The sequence below is a fragment of the Anolis sagrei genome, chromosome 5 (assembly GCF_037176765.1).
Source record: "Anolis sagrei isolate rAnoSag1 chromosome 5, rAnoSag1.mat, whole genome shotgun sequence".
Classification (NCBI taxonomy): Eukaryota; Metazoa; Chordata; class Lepidosauria; order Squamata; family Dactyloidae; genus Anolis; species Anolis sagrei.
Genome location: NC_090025.1, coordinates 156280635 through 156298194, shown reverse-complemented (window position 1 = coordinate 156298194; position 17560 = coordinate 156280635). Strand labels below are relative to the sequence as shown.

The 17560-nt window shown below is 35.5% G+C and overlaps 1 long non-coding RNA gene across 4 annotated transcripts in view; it reads right to left on the bottom strand.

Annotated features, from left to right (window-relative positions):
- The window catches only part of LOC132776070 (uncharacterized), a 121627-nt gene that overhangs the window by 36586 nt on the left and 67481 nt on the right, over positions 1–17560 (bottom strand). For all 4 annotated transcript variants that reach the window (XR_009631583.2, XR_009631582.2, XR_009631585.2 and 1 more), the window contains 3 exons: positions 6325–6532; positions 4216–4381; positions 604–692 (listed from right to left, as the gene is read on the bottom strand). This is a non-coding gene — a long non-coding RNA (uncharacterized lncRNA). The remainder of the gene's footprint in view (positions 1–603; positions 693–4215; positions 4382–6324; positions 6533–17560) is intronic.

The window sequence follows — 17560 nt, the reverse complement described above, 5'->3', positions numbered from 1 at the left end:
AAAGGAGAAATAAATTGAATAGGACAGGAGATTGCATATTTATTATCATTTTAATAACATACATCACATTTAAAAGATAGAAACTCTTAACTATGCAGGGGATGTAATACCAAGATTTAGCTGGGCTCAACATTGCTATTTCTAACCTTTGTTAGCTAGAAATATGCAAAGAGGAAGCAGGATCTCCACTTCCCTTATACAGAGAGAGCATAAGCTTCCTTCCCTGTCTCATCTAGCAAAGAGCTCATTAACTGTACAGGCATACTGGAGAATATAGACTAGTGGTTCTCAAACTCGCAGCTTTCGGTGTCTCATACGAGATTGTATCTTGACTGCCTACTTTGCACATTATAATTTGTGTCACATTTCCAGATCCACTTTTACCTCTTTGTTCAAAGAAATAAAAATAAAAGGTCACCATCTATGAATGAAAAACCAAAATTGGAATCCAGTTTATAGGCATGAAAGATTTTTCTTTAAATTGAAGAGGAATGGAGCTCAGTTCACTAATTCATTTGGACATGATAGGGCCAAACAAAAGCTTTTCCTTCTTATAGAAATGATTATATAAAAGCAATACATTTCAGGCAGCCGTGCTCTTACCTAGCACTCTCCACGAATGGTAACACAATTCGACCTCCTTTCTGGAAGTATCAGCCCTCCACATTCACTGGAACTAGGGAGATAAATTCCTGCAAGAGTGGAAAACACTTTTTTAATCCAAGTGAACATCTCTCTAGAAATCTCTTAGTCCTCCAGTGTTACCCTATAGTCAACATCTCCAAGAAGTTGATCATAAAGTTATCCTAGAAGTTGTGTCTTCTCTCTAGGAATCTAGATCATCCAGGAAACACCTATAGTCAACTTCCACCACGTTTTGACCATAGTGTTGTACTAGAGCAGGGGTCCTCAAACTTTTAAAACAGAGGGCCAGGTCACAGTCCCTCAAACTGTTGGAGGACCAGATTATATTTTGAAAAAAAGAATGAATTCTTACGCACACTGCACATATCTTATTTGTAGTGCAAAACAAACCCACTTAAAAACAATACAATAATTAACATGAAGAACAATTTTAACAAATATAAACTTAATAGTATTTCAATGGAAAGTGTGGGCCTACTTTTGGCTGATTAGATAGGATTCTTGTCATTGTGTGCTTTCAAGTCGTTTCAGACCTAGGTTGACCCTGAGCGGGGGCCGGGTAAATGACCTTGGAGTTTGAGGACCCCTGTACTAGAGAATCCAGAGTCTCCTAGAGAGACCATATTAATAATTTTTTCAAGTTATTATGTCTTCACAGCTTAAATCAACAAATGTGGAGGGCTAACTGTTTGACAAATAGGGTAGTATATTATATAGTATATAGTAGAATAGGCCAGAGTGAAGGGGGGGGGGGGGGGCAGGGGACAGTTCCACCTTGTCTCCTGTGCTATTCTAATAATATAATATAATATATTGTATATACATATAATATTTATAATATTATAATGTGATGCAATATAATAATAATAATATGATATTATAATTATATATTTATATTAAATGTAATATTGCTAATAATATTATGATATAGTGATATGGTGCAATATAGCAATGTTTAATGCTGATATTGTACTATGCTAATAATATAATATATTGTATGTAATATATACCTTGTAAGCCGCTCTGAGTCCCCTTCGGGGTGAGAAGGGCGGCATACAAATGTCGTAAATAAATAAATAATAGTACGTTGTAACATTTAAAATAACAAGCTAGCAGGCTGGGAATCACATCGTCCTCCAGATGTTGTTGGCCCGCAAATCATAGCAGTCATAGCTTGCATTGCCAATAATGATGAATTCTGGGAATTGTAGAACAGCAACATTCAGGGGGCTGTGTGATTCTCACCATTAAACTACACAATTTTGAAAGATCAGCCCCCTCGCTGATGGTGTTCCGAAGAAGATTAAAAACCTGGATGTTCGAACAGGCATTTGGTTAATCGGTGCAATGAATGTGATGATTACAGGAATGGTAATATGGACGACGAAACTGGATCACAATTTTAGTCATGAGATGCATTGGGTTATTGTTGTGTCAAGATTGTGTATTATGCTTTTATGGTTTTAAATTGTATATTGTTGACTGTTGTACCTTTGTTGTAAACCGCATTGAGTCACCTGTTAGGCTGAGAAACTGCGGTATAAAAGTAAAGTAAATAAATAAATAAATAAATAAAATTTTCATTTTATCCATGTTCCTTCTGTAATGTCTTCTCAAGCACAAATCTCATTCAGGAAGCATACTCTTCAATTTTAATTCAAGGCTAGACCTTTGTGGCTTTAGTGATGAATTGGCCAATAATTTGTCAGCAAGTCACTGAGACCAGTTAAAGGTGGGCCTTGAGTTATTAGCCTACTCTGATCATTCTTCTTCTCTGTTTAAATTTTTAAAATAGACAAAATGTAAGAAGATCAAGGGCAACAGAAGTAAACATGATAGGAAACCAATAATTAGAATGAATTAAAACTGATTAATTAAGGTGGAATTCATTATTAATGCTGTGCCATACTGAGTATGATGTCACCACAGGGTCAGACACAAAAACACAACACTGTGCTGAACAGGAAGGTGGTAGGAAAAGTTACGGTGGTTCTTCATTTAGTCAGCTGATCAGGTGCAGATGAGACAACCACATGATCCTATTAGAATGGTTGAGAAAAATGCTCATTGAAACATAAAGTCACAGAGTCACATCATCTATTCCTTTCTGTGCTTCAGGAAAGTATTCACAAAAGACAATTTGAGAATAGTTAACATAATTCTTTTTCTTTATTCTGTATAACAGATAAATTGAAAGAACAATAGCAAAGGAAAAAGGTAAGTTAAAGGTAAAGGTTTTCCCTGACATTAAGTCTAGTCATGTGTGGGGAGTGGTGCTCATCTCAATTTCTAAGCCAAAGTGCTAGCATTGTCTATAGACATCTCCAAGGTCATGTGGCCAGCATGACTGCATGTGGAACCATTACCTTCCTGCCAAGCCTGTACCTATTGATCTACTCACATTTGCATGTTTTCGAACTGCTAGGTTGGCAGAAACTGGGCCTAATAGGGGAAGTTCACCCAACTCCCCGGATTCGAACTGACAACCTTTCGGTCAGCAAGTTCAGCAGCTCAGTGGTTTAACCCGCTGCACCATCAGGGGGCCTCAGGATTGTTATAGTAGAACAAACTCTACTATAAAAATCTGCTACAGATATTCAAACCAATAATCAACTCTGCAATCTCTCTGATAAAATTAAAATATGGTAAAACTTTATTATACCCCAGATATCTGTTTATGTCCTGCTCTGAAATCTTAGGCTTCTATTTTTGCCAATAAAATTACTCAATATTTGGCTGGGTTTGCAAAATTCAAGGCTAATAGTGAATCTTGGCACAAGATTTCACAAACTTTTTGAACATTTGCAAAATTTTGATCAACTATTTTACTATGCTAAGGTATTTTGATAAATGCTCTTTATTCCATTGGAAATCTAAATCAAAATACTAAAGGCACTCATGAAAGTTTTTATGTGACAAAAACTAATAAATAATTTTTTATCTTGATCCGATTAATCAACAGGTGCCTAATTAATAATTAATGCACCTAAGTTATTGACTCTGAATTAATAGGTAAATAGATATAGGATAAATATTACAGTTTAGTTAAACCCTGAAAATGTCAAAATACAAACACATGAAATGCAATTTTGTTAACACCTTCTCCAAAGTGTACAGTATATACAGAATTAACTATTATTGGAATCTATCCTGAAAGGGATTTTTGTAAACATAATCAAATATTATTTTCTTTAAACTAATAAATATGTATATTTTAATAGTTTAATCAAATACCCAGCAATTCAGAAAAAAAGATCAATTACATTAAATGGAATTTACTCCCTGGTAGGACTTCTCGTCCTCTTTAAATGATATTCTGTAATGGTTTGCCTGCTTTAAAAACATTTTTAAGACTCTTACAAATTGTATCCTGTATTCTGTATCTGGCTGCACCATGAAGAAATTCTCATCCAGTGTTCATTGCTTCACAATACCCCAGTCTAATGCTGCTATTTTATATACGCTTGCATAGGAATAAACCCTTTTGGGCTTCTAAGCTGACACGCACCGAGTGGCACCATAATTCTGCTTGCCATTAGGGATATTTAATTGATCATGATTCTCTCTTACCTGTTTTGTCATAGCATCAGTATAAGATTTTCATAACTTCAGTATATGATTGTCATAGCATCAATATATTCATCCGGATATTCCTTTGCTCTGGATTCTGGAAGACCATTTTTTCTATTCAAGCTGTTTTGCCCAAGATAAATCATGGTCCTCTTGGTTACGTTATCTTTTCAACAACATGGAGATAAAGAGAGAAAAAGTGGGGAAAAGGAAGAGGAGGAGGGGAGAGAGGAAGAGGATTATCCTTGTTTCAGTGTTTGCATTTCAATTGCACTGAAAACTTTCGCACTGGGTTTTAATTTCTAAAGGTTTAATCGCCCAATCAAAGGACCATCAAGCTTTAATCTGCAATAAAAATCACTGCAGCCTGAGTCACCTGAGATACATTTATTATACTCTAGTTTCAGTGCAAAAGAATGCATTGCTAATCTTCTAATTCTTTACATTGGCACATTTGCCATTAACATATTTCTAAAAGTTATTAGTTCCTCTGAAACTATTAGGATGAGTCCATTGCTATATATCCAAGAAAATAATCCTGTTAAAAGCCAGACACATCTGCTATGACTCTGCTTTAGCGTTTCCTCCTGTAATCCATACAGACATTTAGTTCTCCAGCTGAGTTTTAACAATGCACTAAGTCTCAATTACATGAAATATTATGTGAGTGCTGATTAAAATAACAATATACTTGTTCTAGTAGCCTAATCTTTCCTTCTGTTTGAAATTTGCATTGCTAATCTGGTCTCCCCCCCCCCCCCTTCTATATTTATACCAATCTTTGTTCCAGGCAAAGCAAAGTATTGGGTTTTTTATTGCAAAACAATTGTGAACAATAAAAATGCCAGGAAAGGTTAGAATTATTATCTATCAGTGACAATATGGAAAAAAGGTGTGTCTAACCACACATTCTTTTGCAGAGCATCAGTTCAGAACAATATCATGAAAAATGGATGCCATTTCTATTTTCCACCTTATAAATGTGACAAGATATTATAAAATATTTTAAAATACTCATGGAATTGATATCCATAGAATCATTATGCACAGATTTTTTTAAAAATAAAAACCTATGTTATTAATTTTGTGATATACTTTATAATCTGTAGCAGAAATAAATGTGTAAAGCCAAGCAATTTCCAAAGAGATGTTAGCAGTCAGACCCATGATCCATTACATTAGCTACTGTATATTCCATTCAAAAGAAAAAGCATGAGAAGCATGAGAAAGCATGAGAAAACTGATCTTCCAAAATTGGTTAAATGTGCAGTTCCACTTCCAATTATCAACAAATGAAAGCAACATCTTCTTTTTCAATGTGTTAATAAATCCAAATAATGGAAATGCGAGCAGGGTTCCATAATGTTTTCCTGCTATGCATTTTTGTGTGGCACTGCATGCACCAGCTATTGTTTCCTTTGCCTTTATTTCCATAATTTCGTATTCTCTCAATTTTTATTTGTCTCTCTCACACACAGAGAGACATCACTGTCAATATTCATAGTGATATGTTAGACTAGTAATAGCAACATATACTCTAGGGACCCTATGTGAGCAAACAGAGCTCAAAAAGAGAAGGGAAAATACAACTGCAAAGAACAAAAATCCTGAACAATCATTTTTAATCCATACATTTTAAATCCATACTATTTCAAATCAACAACTCAGCTATTTAGATATTTTCTCAATATTATGTGATAAATAAAGACTGCTAATCAGACATTGTTACAAACATATACTTCCATCAAAATATACATAAACTGCATTGAAGCCACATTTCCTGATGCAATGTCAGTAATGATGGCTATGCCATCATTGTCGTTAAGATACATTCCACCTTTAGGACACATAAGGATAAAATGCGGAAACCGTCAAATATCTGTCTGAAGTCTTCGTGATGTAGCAACAATTACCATATTCAATCCCTTTTAAAATAGTTTTAACAAATACTGACAGACAAGCTATTTAGTGTTTGTTATTAAACAATAAACATCCAATAATATACTAGATGGGACCCTGACATGAAAAATTTAGCCCTCCCAGATTTTAAGAGAGAAATTGAGAATGAGAGAAAATGCAAGAAAAATAGAAATGTGAAAATAAACCTACCATTAGCGATTCAGGTGCATTATTTCTTATTCTGCCCACATAGTTCTGCAGATCCATTAGTCCAAAAGTCAACTTTGCCATACTTCTCACCTCATCGGCAACAACAGCATCGGACTGCTAGCAATTTTTTTCGATTAAACTTCTCAGACACGGTAGCAACTTTGTTAATTATGATATTAGGCAGCTGGCGGGCACGATCAATCATCCACTATAAGAAAGCCAGACAACGAGACATCTAATCATTGCAACCAGAGCAGATAAATTTTGTTCCTTTCTTATACGTGTCAGAGATTCTATCCCTTCTGACCCCTCAACACTGCCATCGACTGTCAAATTTAGATTCAGCAAGCTCCCGGCTTTTCTTTATCCCTGCCTTAGATCTGAAAGTCCTGGTTATCAGGAAGACAAGCGTCACCAGCTGTCTCTGAGCAGGAAGGCAATCAGGTGAATAGTACTTATTATCTTTCATTGCTTTCTGAGGAATGACAAGATTGATTTGGGACCAAGAGCACATCCATATCTCAAGAACAGTTACTAGGGCTTCAAGTTCAGGTTGTGGTGCATATGTAAATCAAGACTGAGGAACTTCAATACTGACCTTATTATCAGATGCTTAGATTTAAGGGATTAGACAGAACCATTAAACAATTATATCATTCCTTTTACCCATGAAAAAAGATATTCCTTTTGTCATTCCCCTTCTCCCAAAACGGTTATTCCAAGTTCCACCTAGGGGGTTACATTTCACAGTTGGGTGGTCTTAATTGGACCCATAGAAGCAGTTGGTTTCCATTAAAGACTTGTCTCTTGGCAGTTTACATCTTAACTAGTCTCACACTCTATAAACTTCTACAAGTGGAACAGCCACCTGCATTCTAATCTTGTTACAGAAAGGCATCTTTCTAAATAAATGGCTATTCACGTTCCTTGAATTGACAAACATGCATGCTTTTATTTTTTAAAAAACAAAGGGGGAAAAAAGCAGGGTATATACCAGGTATAAGCAAACTTTGGCCCTCTAGGTGTTTTGGACTTCAACTCCCACAATTCCTAACAGCCTACATGCTGTTAAGACTTATGGGAATTGAAGTCCAAAACACCTGGAGGGCCAACGTTTGCCCATGGCTGGTATAGACAGATATTGGAGTTTTTTGAATCTTTACTACAATATGTCATATAATAAAGACACACTCAGTAGACTAAATTCAAAAAATATTTAAAAAGCAAATATGCACAAAGGACTCTACAGGTATGTTAAATGAACTGTTAGTATACCTAACAATATAGCAAAGGCACTAAGAAATCTCTTTTTAATTATGAAAGTAGTCAATGGGACATTGACAGGAATGCTTTATGTACATCAATGTGTAATATGCATAAATGTGCATTTCAAAACAGTATTAATTGTACACCAATGTGCATCAACGTGCTCAGATGTGCACTGAGAACTTTGCCAGCACATAGTAATGTAACAGGAGACCTCTATGGGAAGTGGATATTATGCGACTGCGCAGTTCTAATTCCCACAGATGTGAGTTCACTCACAAAGACATAAGTTCCCAACATGATTTCTGCCCTATCTTCCCCAACATCACCAATACGTGGAAAAGAATTGTTTTTAAAGAAGGGGTAGATACTTTCTGCAAAATTTATCTCTATTTTCAAATACTGCTAACATGCATATGGTAACTACAGTAAACACAAACAGTTGGACCTCCATATCAACAAATTCTGCATCCTCAGTCATCCACAGCTTGAAAATATTTATATGGAAAATCCAAAATAGTGAAACTTGATTTTGCCACTGTATAGAAGGGACACTATTTTGCAACACCATTGCATATAATGGGACTTAAGCATTCACAGACTTTAGTATCCATGAAAGTCTTGGAACCACACCCTGGTAAATACCAAGGGCCACTGAGTTTTATAGTACCCAATTTAAAGCAATAATGCACAGTTTGATCAAAATAGCTTTTCTGTAAGACTTTCTGACCTAATACTGCTGGCTATTTTGATCCACCTTAAGCGTTATGAAACAAGCAACTTACTTAGATCTTTTAAAAGCCGCCTCTAAAAGTGTGAAACACATGCCTATTTTTAAGACCAACACTGAAATATTAGTATATCCTCTGCATAACTATCCAATTGAAAATTCCACAACAAAATCAGTCTATCCATGCAAGTACAAAATTCCACTCTGTGACTATTTTGGAACACTTTTATTTATTTTAAACATTTCTGAATCTAGTTATCTAGAAATCAAGGAAGCTTACATTTGTATTAATTTAGATACATTACAAACACACGTAGAATCCCAAGGTGATTCTCATGACCAGATTCCATTCTACTCTTTTCATTGTTCAGACCAGGAACAGCAGTTAATAACAGCTGTACAATGTAAAACAGTAATAGGGGAACCTTCTTCCTGCCCTCTGACGTTTTTGGTATTAATCTACAAAACCCTACACGGTTCCGACCTGGTTTACCTGTCCGAACGTATTCTCCCCTATGAACCATCAAGACAATTAAGATCTTCAGGTGGGGCCCTGCTCTCAGTCCCGCCACTTTCGCAATCGCGTCTGGTGGGGACGAGAGACAGGGCCTTTTCTGTAGTGGCCCCTCGGCTATGGAACTCTCTCCTGATTGTGATCAGATCTGCCCCCTCCCTCCTGTCCTTCAGGAGGCTGGTGAAATCCTGGCTATGGAAGGAAGCATTCCCAGAGTAATGGTTGAGACAGGCTACAGAACAAAGTAATCGATCACACACGGACTGAATTGGACATGATTTTTTCCTGGTGATTTGGCTTATTGGTAAATCTAATCTATATGAATTTTAACTTGTTGTTATTGTATGCTGTTTTATATTGTATTTTTATTATTGAATTCTGTTGTGAGCCGGTCTGAGTCCCTCTATGGAGGTTAGAAAAGGTCGACATATAAAACTTTTAAATAAAAATAAAATTTTGTCATCTCTTACAGTCCACAAAACACATTTGAGTATTTTGGTTATTACAGAATGTAGAATGTTTGGTTATTGTGGGCTTTAAATATATATATATTAGAGCCCTCATTGTTACATACCTTAAATTTTGATATCAGTGAAACATTTACACACATTTTGGGTGTGAGATGCTGATCAAGTAAATAAATAAAATGAAAATTCTAAATCAGTACACTGAGAACTCACAGTTACAAAAGGCATTTAAATGTGAAGTACATAGCATGGAAAGCAAAATAAATTAAAGAGAGACAGGAAGATTGAAGGAAGAAGACAGTCTTTACTGCTCAGGAGACAATCATGATATTTGTAGAATCACATTAGCAGCTTGCTTAGAATAAAATCTAACATTGCATGAGTGTGCACACATATGTGCACACTTGCCAACCAAAGAAATATAGTGATGACGAATGGAAGAGCAGAATGAAAAAGGAATCTCATCTGCAGCACAGACATCAAATGTCTGTTTATTTCATTAGCACTACATGCCACATGAAAGTGTGATATATTGTTCCATGGCTCATTGCAAAATCACTGGATAAAGCGAGATTTGTGGGAGTATATAAGTAAACCAAATGGAACAAAACCTTGTTTTAATGGTCGCCTGGAGAATATCCAATAAATCCAGATAACTGGTGGGCTAGATAGATTATTATTCACATAGATTTACCGTGGGGTGATAAAAAAAAAGCTTACTTGCAGTGCGATGTTAGCGTCTATCCCCAGGATTAAATCCCATCGGTTGGAATTCTGCTGGTTAGTTCCAACTAAAGTAGCCCTAATGAATCAGTTGTTGAATGATTGGCTAACACATAGGTAAATCACGTTAGTTCACTGGGTCTATTCTAGTTGGAAAGGTTTACAGTTACTGTGTTAAGTCCCTAGTAAATGTTTCTTAGCTCTTTCCTCTGGGGCTAGGAAAGTATGGTTTACCAACGTTTATATAGTGTGTTTCCAGTGTGAAAGTGAATGTATTTTTTAAAGTGCCCAAAACACTCAACAAAGTCTAGATTTCAATATGCAATCAGTTCTTCAAACTATCTCACTGTCTTTCTACAGGAATGTTGAAAGTGAAATCAATTAATACTATAATCATTATTGCAAAAGTTTAATGTCAATAGAAAACAAAATGTATTCTCATCATATATATGCTACCATAAAAAGATAATTTACTATACAGTAAATTTATGCAGATGTAGGATTAGAAATATTTTATTCTCCAAATGAATAATTATAGATATTAAATTCTTTAAGAACACACATATAAGATGGAATTCTAGATAGTGATATACACCCTGAAAAATTACCGTAAATCATTCCAAATAACCTTTGAATGAATCTAGAACCTGAATGGTCAGCTTCAGCAAAAACATCTCTATCTAGATATGGGCTTCTCTCCTGCCCCTGTTGTCTAGAACTGCAAGATTAATTTGCTATTAATTCTTTCTTACTAGAAGAACCAGTTGATATCTCAGCAATTCCTTTGAAAAAAAACAGACAGAACTGTATAGCTGCATGATTTTATCACTCACAACGGGATAATGTAACACACCATACCAAAAGGCAGTAGGTTAGATTCGAAGATGTCATGCAGTTTGTAGCACATTGTCACCACTTCTCATCACCTCTGACCTAAGGAGACCACTTTATTTTGACTCACAATCCAACTGGCCTAGCAGCAACAACTCTTCTCTACTTTTAATTGGCATGTGAAACAGATGTCTGAATATATAGCAGTCTCTCAAGGTGAAGAATTATGAGTGGGTCAGAATAAACCTCCACATAGGGAAGATCTATACATAGGTTATATTGCTCTTCTCATGCCTGCTGTGAACATTAGCAGTGGGCAGGGAGCTCATCATTCTGACACTACAACTTCCTTTATACATTCTGGGAATGCATGGAGGAGTTATCTTTTAGACCCAATTCTGGGACAGCGTACCGCAAAATCTTACAGTTCAATCCTAAACATCCTGAGAAATACATTCCACTGACATCAGTGAGTCTTGTGTCCTGGTTATATATACTCAGAATTGTAGTCATGAATATAATCCTATTCATATTTTCTGATAAGCCTTGATGATTATGCCAATGTAAATATTCATAAGTTTGCACCCCATGGAGTGGATATTCAATGACATCCAAGGACAAGTACTCACAAGGTTTAGTGTTGAACACACCTTTTAACTTATTCCTTGAAATCGCTCATTCTGCTATAGTCCATACTTCATTTTTTTTACAGAAAACTGGAAGAATTATCAACTTAATTGGATATTGAAAAACACCCAGTGCAGAATTAGGTGGTCTTAAGACCATTGAAATCAATCTCATAAATCTGAGAAAACTATTGCTTAATGAAATCAATGGGCTTAAGTATTGGATTTAAGCCATAATTAGAATAAGTTTGTTCAATCAATACCTGGAAAAGAAAAGAGAAGTTCTAGGTTAATGTGCCAAAAAGAAAGCTTGCAAGTTTACTGGACAGTTTGTAAAAGCCTTCCCAGCATTGGACAAATAACAAGACCTTTTTGTCTAGAATCACAAAATCACAGTATTATGTGAAATTTCAAAAAAAAAAGCCAGTAAATTAAGTTATCAAAAGCTGTTCCAGTTTCCATTTGTTTGATGCAGAATAGATACAAATCTCTGAATTAAGGAAGCAGCTTCAATGCAATTTATGCTTAGGTAATTGTATATAGGTGTACAGCATCAGTACCAAAATACTTGGTCCAAGATGGGGGAATTCAATTGTAGTATTTTCTGAAAGTAACTGTCAACTTTTAGGTAAATTTTGATCTGGATCAATTTCACTATGTTGGATAATAAGGTTTTAACTGAACAGAAGTTTATTTTGATATATGATATTTTAATGAGTGTATATGTTTTTTATGGCTAGAAACCGGGCTGAGTCCCTCAATGAGGTTGAGAAGCTCGGTATAGAAAACTGTGAAATAAATAAATAAATATTTTAAGAGGGTGTTGTCAATGAAATAACACAACCTTACCTTTAAGTAATTTATGATTCATGGCAAATCAAAGAGTTTTCTGGGCAAGACTTTTTCAGATGGGGTTTGCCTTTGTCTTCCTTGGAGAGAGTGTGACTTGCCTAAGGCCACCCAATGGCTTTCCATATTTAAGCAGGGATCCAGACATTGGTCTCCAAAGTTGTAGTCTAACACTTCAACTACTTACGTGATGCTAGCTCTCACTGAGCTATTATTCTGAATTATTCTAAACTTGAAAAGCCTTCTTAAATAAGAGTCTAATTTACTTACATAGTTTAATAAGGATTACCATAGACCTATGTGACATTTTATTTCTGTAATATTTTTTCCAGGCAAATGAAATAATATTTTCCATTCCAGTGTATATCTTGATAATGATTCTATGCAATGTGTGCAATTATTTGTACATTTGAGTAGATGATTCCATGCCTCATTTAAAGTTCCTTCTCAATAAACATAAATTTCTTGGCCACTTTGTGTATTTTTGAATTATACACATGCCAAACAGTTATGGTTATATTCAAATTATGCCATCAAGTTCAATTCACATTTTCGAAAAAGGGAATGCCAAAGAATAAAGGAGAACAAAGTAAAAACGATGAATTCATGTGGAAAAATAAAGCTGGTGTTGGGGAGAGAATGCATTAAGATGAAAGATGAAACAGATGCAATACACAGCAAAGATCAAAGAGCTCCATCAATTCATTCTGAGAGTCAAAATCCAGCTGAGCATTGGAGCCCTGCACACATAATAAGGAAGGTTGACTAAAACATAAGGATTAAACAGATGAGCTGTCTCCTGTGGATGTACGGCAGGGAGACCCTGCTGAGCCACTTGTAAAGACACTTTGGAATGGTACACCTGCTATTCCACAGTCAAACCCCCAGGAAGTCAGCCAGGAAGAGAAAATAGCCACTTAGGGAGTAAAGAGCTGCTTTCAGGGAAATTGGAAATGTCCTGAATGCACACATTTCTCTTTGAAATGAAATGGTAAATCTAATAAAACTATTGCTTAATGACATCATATTTCTTTTCTTAGATCTGGTATAACACACTCTTCTGCAAAGAAAAGATATAGCAAACACATTAGCAAAAGCTTCTTCCTTTGAAATTAACTTCACGTACAAGAAATTACCATCATATACACCAATAACAATATCTTCTGGTGAGTATCTGATGAGTAAGCTGAAGAATCAGGCATTCAGGGTACATGCAACCTATGGCAGGTTTTTTTAAAAAATGCCAAGGAATAAAATTTTGAAAATTCTACTCCACACAATTATAGAACAGAGATATTAGCCTTCCTTGATTTCATTTTCCCAAGAAAGATTGGGGAATTTCAACTGATTTTCCTACTCGGTGGAGTGCATGGCAAGGATATCTGGCAAGGGGTTGGACTAGATGGCTCATGTGGTCTCTTCTGACTCTATTGTATGACAAGATGCTTATGCATTTTTCATTTTTTTAAAAATTTCAGACACTTTTTGTGGGGAACAACATTTGTGTAATTTTTGCACAAACAGTCTTTTGAATGCAGCCACTGTTTTTTGCCCAAAGATATCACATCCCTTATTCACCTTCTAACAATGTTTTTTCCAACAAACACATTTTTCCACATAGAAAAATTTCCACAACATTTCCACATTTTTCCTACTTGTACATGGTATTACCTTGTGTCTCAATGTATTTTAAAGGGTTTGTCCCAATAAGACACCTTTCATTTTGATGATGAGCAAATGTATAAGTATTCTTTGCATTCCTAATGTGGAATTAAGTTTTAAATACTATGCATGTGAGTGAATATATGTGCATGGATTGTCACCATGCTAACAGCTTTAACTACCATTTTCTCTTTACTTCCCATTGCATCTGAGTCAATAACTGTGCAACTAGTATGAAATCCTGAAGAAAATGGATCTACCCTAATCTCAATTTCTGACTGTTGTACTAACAGATTTCAGAGATTATAGAAAAATGAGGTCTATAGATTTGTGTATTATTATTATTATTATTATTATTATTAACTTTATTTGTACCCCGCTAGCATCTCCCGAGGGACTCGATGCGGCTTACACAGGCCGAAGCCTCAGAACACAATACAACAAAACATAACACGACAATAAAACAAAAGCAAATAAAAATAGTTAAGCAGAATAACAACACTAGTGACAATACATCAGGATAATTAAAAACTGGGCCGGCCAGAGCAGTGGGTACAGGGTTAAAAGTGCTGAAATGGCAGGAGGAACATAGGATTAAAATAGTGCGGTGTGCAGCAATCTTAATTATACTAAAGTGCTTCTAGGACTTGGGATGGGGAATTCCTAATCTGAGAAGGCACAACGGAACATTGATTTGCATTATTTGCATTATCATGAAGCCAAAAAATGGGAAGGCATCAACTGGACATGGAGAGTGTAAGTAATCTTCATTAACAATAAGTTGTTCAATAAGTTCAATATTTATCCTATCTCAGGAACAATACAGTTTCTTTAGCTCCAACTCTTTGATCTCAGACTTGTTCTGATTTCACACACCTTCCCTTCTGTTTGGAAAAAAGCTGGGCTCAAGAAAATGTACTTATGTGCATAGGAAGGCTTCCTCTTCTTCCCTCCCCTCTTTTAAGATGGAATTCTAGCCAGTATGCTTTTTGTATTTGGTTGATCATTTGGCAGTGGCCAAATCCAAAACTGCATAGCTTCAACTAAGTTATTTGTATCATGAACCTTTAGATCATGTTCCAGATAGAATATTAATATTGTGAGTCATTTCCATTTACAAGCAGAACATGGAGTGTTAGGTTCGAAAATTAATTTGATAATGTTAACTTTATGTAATTTCAAAATTAACTCACCAGCATAAATGTTAATTGAATTAGTTTGATTAGATACACATCCACTAATTAACTTTGTTAAAGCCATTACTGATGGCCAAGGTTTGAAGGGTGTCACTGTTGACCTTAGGGGAGCACGTTTTGTTATTGGCTCCTTCAAAAGCTACTTCAAGTCTTCTTTAGAACTGCTTTGAGGAAAAGAGGAAAGTGGGATATGACTAAATATAATAATAGGGCTCTTTTTGTCCTTTTAAAGTTGCCTTCTGGAATTTCCCCTCACATGGATTACAATGCATATAATAGGATTATTGTCTGGGAGTGAGGTGAGTCCAGCATGTTTGGAAACTGCCAAGTTAAAATAAGCTGTCCCAATGCATGAAGCCAGAATTGCTAGCATTTATCCACCAACAGCTTTACATACTTGCACTTCAGTACAAAAAGGACTATCTTGTAGTTTATGCACAAGACTACATGGGGGCAATATTGTAAATTAGCCACTAGACCATGCTAGGGACACTATCTAAACTAACTCGAGGCCTCAGTTCATATATCCAGTATCCAACTAAGGCTTAAAAGGAACCCCCAATGGTGCAATGCATTAAATCCTTGTGCCAGCAGGACTGAAGACTCACAGGCTGGAGGCTCGAATCTGGGGAGAGCATGGATGAACTCCCTTTGTCAGCTCCAGCTTCCCATGTGGGGACATGAGAGAAGCCTCTCACAAGAATGGTAAAACACCAAAACATCAGGAAATCCCCTGGACAATGTCCTAGCAGACAGCCAATTCTCTCACACCAGAAGTGATTTGCAGTTTCTCAAATCGCTCCTGACACACACACACAAAACAAAAAAACTAAGGCTGAATTTATAGAAGAACATAGGTATGAGAGAGGATTGCCTAAATGCTTCTCATTTAGGCAGCTGTTGACAACTCAACATCGGCTCCATCACGAAATACAAGGATCTAAAACCATAACTTCCTCCATATGCAATCACACCCTAGAGATGGTGACTGAGAGGAGGAATTGTCATTATGTTCAACACCAAAGTACCTAGCTATATAAATACACACAGAATTTCTCCTTCTCAGCAGGAAAAGGCTGCCTTGACATATCTAAGCACATTGCAAGGATTTGGTGCATTTTATGATAGCTTTATTTTATTATGAGAGTTTCTGCAAAAAAAAAAATCAGTTGCACATGAGATTTTGTTTAAAAATACAGTTATAACAAAAAAATTTATCCTGTTTTTAAAGAAAACTGCTTAGATTTATTGATACATGGCAACCTATGTTTCTTATATAGATTTCTACAGTCAGCTTATTATGCTTTAGACAACTCTTGAAGATGCAATAACCAAGTAGACTTATAAAAATAAAAGGATGTATTGAAGTTCACTATGAGTTTTCAAGTTTTATTAGGATTACTCAAAGTGTGGTCAAGGTTTGCATCCAAAAATAATTAAAATGTCTATACATAAATATTGTATAAATCAAAGATTTGTAACATGTCTTCAAAACCTGCAAGAACAGGGACAAATAAAATTTCATTTATTGTTCTTTTCCCCAGGCAAATTTTGGATCAATGTCTTCTGGTAGGCACATAATCCTTTCAGATGAGTAATTAAACAGAAACCACAAATTTTAAAAATTATCAGAAAGGCACAATTATTGCAGTTTATAACATAATATATTTTTACATTTTGATTAAGAAACAGATTTTCAGCATGCAAATTTTAAATGGCCTTCTGTTAAGAAGGAAAAAATGAAAGCATCGCAACACCACATTTATTCACATTACATGGCAATAGACATGCAAAAAATAAAGAGAAACCCATTCTCACTTTGTAGTCCAACAAAAAATCATGTCTTCTTATTCTTATATCTAAAACTCAGCTCCAGTAGGTTTTTTTTTTTACTCTGTGGAAACCAATGAGTTACCCTTGTACCAGATCCACTGGTGTAAACTATTATGTGCTATCAATGAAGTTACCCCAACAATACTGAAATATAGGACTATACAACTCTCGAATGACAGAGAGGTTTTTTAAATAGCTGTTACTGATTGTTTTTATTTTTTATAGAACATTTTAGTGCACTTGTTCTCACAACAAAATGATTATCCCCATTTTGCAGAAACCAAAACAATGGCAGCAACAAATAGCTTGTCTGAGTAACAGAATAGGTCTTGGACAAATGGTATAAAAACAAAGTAAGACTCCATCAACCATTTAGTACGTGGTGGCATTGTTCATTTGATTTGGGTTGTGACAGCATTTTGATGTTCTTAGCTATACTCCTTCTGTTTATATTTAATGTAAATGACCACATTGGTAAGATGGGCAAATTAGCATCCTAATATTTGTTTAACTAACCAGGTTTGATTTATCTTTCCCCT